This window comes from Momordica charantia (assembly GCF_013281855.1).
Source record: "Momordica charantia cultivar OHB3-1 chromosome 5 unlocalized genomic scaffold, Mcharantia_2.0 BLBB01000005.1, whole genome shotgun sequence".
In the NCBI taxonomy this organism is placed as follows: domain Eukaryota; kingdom Viridiplantae; phylum Streptophyta; class Magnoliopsida; order Cucurbitales; family Cucurbitaceae; genus Momordica; species Momordica charantia.
Genome location: NW_028275163.1, coordinates 14323005 through 14327320, shown reverse-complemented (window position 1 = coordinate 14327320; position 4316 = coordinate 14323005). Strand labels below are relative to the sequence as shown.

Sequence of the window (4316 nt, the reverse complement as noted above, 5' to 3'; positions counted from 1 at the left end):
AATTTGAACATAAATCAGAATTCCTACTTTGTCCCTAACGACATTTTCAACTGCCAAACAATTTCAAAAGTGCGAACCAAAAAGCTGTAACGGTCGGAATTTCAAAAACTCACTATCGTCGACCAAGGTTATTTGTGGAATAACAATTATTTCAAAAACCAAATATCGTCGATGGTTTTATTTTAAAAACAAAAACGTTACTCATACTCGTGGGAAAAGTAATAACATTATTATGAGTCGTACTCAAATATATATATATAATATGAGTCTTTCAAATAATAATTTAAATAATATAAATATTTTATGCTACTTAAAATTTAAAAAAAAAACATTATAAAAATTATTTGATGTTATCGTAATGTCATCTCAAAAGGGTTTTTGAAAAAGTTTTGAGGTGTTGTTGGTCACCTAAAAAATAAAACGGTTTGCGAAAACGGATTTTGGTTCGGAAGTCAATTGAGTGTAAAGAATGTAAAACGATTGTCATATTTTATTTAATTATCCTATTTTTATTGGTCCAAAAAATTCGAGATTGCAAATATTTAAAGATTTTGCTAAAGAAGATAGCATTTCAACAAAAAGTTGTCTGACAATAGATATCCCAACAGGGTGGAATTCAACATTCAGTATGTTAAATGGAGCAATTAAGTTCCAAAAGACTTTTGAAACATTAGATGATCATGACCCAAATTCCATTGCAGAAGGTAACATACCTATTAATGAAGATTGAGATAATGATAGAGTATTTGTAGGGTTCTTGAAAATATTTTTAGATGTTACCTTAGAACATATTTTTTCATGAAATGTGTTTGATTCAAGAAACAATTTGTGAATACTCTTTATATGAAAATGACTTGTTGAGTAAAATGACATCAAGCATGTAAGCAAAATTTAACAAGTATTGAGGTGTTAATACAAGTGAGAAATGAACATAGTTGCAATTTAACAAGTATTGACCCGAACCGATTTCAGTATTCCACTCCCAACCTGAAAATCGAACCGAACCGGGATATTTACACCCCTAGTGCAGACATTGATCGAAACTTCTCTGTAGGTCAAATTGTTCATTGCTTCCGGTGTTTCGATTGTTAAATAAAACTAACGGGAATCTGCTGGTGGAATCAGTACAGATGAACCTTGTGTCCATGATTATTTTATTCGATGGAGTTTTTTTTTAAGTTACTTCGTTTTCCGTTTTGTTATGCAAGACTCTAGGTAGGGATTTAGCGAATAGCCCAGAGCAATGTTGCGAAGAAACATTCGGCTGAGGAGGGAGTATTTGTACAGAAAGAGTTTAGAAGGCAAGGAGGTTTGCTTTATGAGAAGAAGCGGAAGATTAGAGAAGCCCTTGAAGGTAACACATATTGCTCGGTAAAATGAGAGTACGAAGTAGGAGGATTAAATAACCCTTACTAGTCAAAAGAGTCGCATAGACTTTCTAATTGATTTCTATATTGAACATATAATAGTTACAAAAACTATTAGGAGTACACCATCGTGGTACCCAAAAAAATGGTTGTATTAAAAGTATTACGAGGAGTTTGAAAATTTGTGGTTGAAGGTTGGGCTATTTCTTCCCAACCGCACTCTAAGCTCCTAAATTGGGAATGGTTAACTTTTAGCTCCTTGTTGATTTTTTTTTCCTGCAGAGGGAAAACCTATTCCTACTGAGCTTCGGAATAAGGAGGCAGCGCTTCGTAAAGAAATTGAACTCGAGGATCATAATACAGCAGGTACTAGTTTATGACTACTCTCCAATTAAATGGGAAAATGACCACTTATTTCTGTTCTCGACCCTTCCTAACGAATTCAACGAAGCCAATGACTTACTTTTTGGGTCTTGAATATGTCCTTAGGCAACATCAATGGTCTAACTATCCATTTATTTTTCCTCTAAAAAATCCTCACTATTCCCCTTAAAACTTTATTCCCCCTGCTGTTCCTCACCCAAATATTTATCCTCCTCCTCCCAATTGATTTTTCCATCTTCCACTACATTTTCTCTCAATTTTTTTATATGAAACAAAACTTTCATTGAGAAAAATGAAAAAGATACAAAATATACCAAAAAGCCTAAAAAGGGCAAACAAAAAGACGGCCCAGCAAGAAAATCAACAAGGAGCTACAGCCAAGGCCGTTGGAACTGCATAAGGGGAGACACAATTTACACGAATCCCATGTTGTCCCAGCTCGGCTGCAATGCTCCTCGTAAGCCCCAACACGGCGTGCTTGAAACCTACATAGTGATGAGGCCCTACTCCAGCTATCACACTGCCAACACTCGCTAGAGATATGATCGATCCCTGCTTGCGTGGAATCATTACATTGGCAGCATACTTCATCCCACGAAAACTGCCTTCACGTTTATATCAATCACCCTCTCGAACTCCTACAGATCGACGTTGCGAATATTGGAGCATGGTGTGCCTGAGATCCCAACATTGTTCACCATTATGTGAAGCCTTCTGAATTTACTCACTATTGAGTCGACTGCACGACGTATGTCGTTTTCCACGGTGACATCACAATGGAAGTAATAAGTGTTCGCGTTGTCGCCGAGGCTTTCGTTGAGACACTGACCGAGCACGTCCTGCACATGAACAAAGCAAACTTTTGCAACATGTCTGTGGAAGAGCCGCACAATGGCGTCCCCAAACGCCAGAGGCTCCTCCAGTGACCAATGCCACTTTCCCTAACAACCTGAAAAAGGTAAGAATCAATTCTTCATATCAAATTCTACAACGTTTGATTCTGAAATACTTGCACATTTCCATACCAAATCTAAAGGAACGCTATATATATCGTCCTGAATCTCAATAACGACAAATAAAAAGCCAATCGATGCACTTGAAATCCAGTTAAATCCTTAGTTTAGCCCTCAACAGCTAAATCATATAGCAAAAACATGTTGGTAAGAAAATTTTCCAGAAATGACCATTGTTTCCCCATCTTAAATAGTATAATCTACACGATTCGGGAACTCAAAGCCAATCATAAAGCTAAAATCGTATGGCCCCATACAAATCATATTTCTTCCAATACAGATTTTGAAGGCAATCAATCAAGACTATTATAAGAACAAAAACAGTAAAGCCAATTTTTGTTAGTATTTCTCATACTACTTGAATTGTTATTCATAAACGTTCAACACTTTAATGAAAATGAGAAGAACGGTTGAAAAATGGGCTTAAAAAAAGGAAAAAAAAACACACTTTGATAAAGGGAAAGTTTGATAAACATTCTGTTTCTCCCTTTCATTTTTTATTTCATTTTCCATCGCGCGTGTCAAATCATCACTCGTTAATCCAATCAACATTTCACCCTCAACAGTAACACATCTTATTAGAATCAAAATGTAACGCCCCGCGTTCTCTGACTCGTTTATTTTAAGAGATAAATAGTGTCTTTGGATTTTTCCCTAGGTTGATAACTTTAATTCTTGGATTTTCTAACTTTGAAATTCTAATTTTTGGCTAAATTAGAATTAAGTTTAATTTCTTTGGATTAAGATAATTTAAGTTCTCGACCTGTGCAGGAAATTTTCAGTTAAATTCTAAATTCACGAGTTTTAGGATTTTCCTTCCTAAATTCTACTTTTCTTTGAATTATTATTCTTGGGTTTTAGAGTTTAAGTTAACTATTTTATTTCGGGTTGTTGTGGGGTTTATTTTTATTTCTAAAGTATAATTATTGGGCTTTTGTTTTGGGTCATTGTGTTATTTAGTTGGGCCACCTTCAAGAATAAGATTTGGGCTTTTAGGTTTTTGAAACAAGTTAAAGAAAAAGGTTTTAAAACAAACCAACCCTAGCCCATTTTGTTTTTCTTCCTCTTCTTCTTCCTCCTTCCCTTTCTTGTTGCAGCCGCCAGCCCCCCCCCCCCCCTTGGAACTTCTTCTTCGACGAATCAGCACCGGCACGGCTCCCTCCGGCGACCCAGCTCTCATCCGACGGCGACGAAGAAGAGCCCTAGCAGCAGCGAAGTATGCGTCTGGTGTACTGGCTTCAGCGACGCTCGGGTTTTTTCGGCGACCACCACGGGAGTCTACTCCAGCTTCGCAGCAACCCAATTCGCGGCAACTCCGGCGTCCTGCACCAGTTCCACGGCAACGCATCCTCACGAATCAGCCCGTTCCACCATCGAAGCAGCAGCGACTCGATTTCTGGCTTCCATCGTGGCCGTCCGCGGCGACCACCACGAACAACGACGATACCCAGCGGCTGGATAATGGCGGGACGACGAGAACCACGACCTCCTCCGGCGACATCCAACGTTCAGCCCGAACAGCCCAGTTCCGTGACGTTTTCTTCGTTCCAGC

At 38.1% G+C, this 4316-nt stretch overlaps 1 pseudogene; it reads right to left on the bottom strand.

The window, feature by feature from the left end:
• Positions 1-2073: 2073 nt before the first annotated feature.
• LOC111023594 ((+)-borneol dehydrogenase 2 pseudogene) lies at positions 2074-4112 on the bottom strand (annotated as a pseudogene).
• Between the last annotated feature and the right edge of the window lie 204 nt (positions 4113-4316).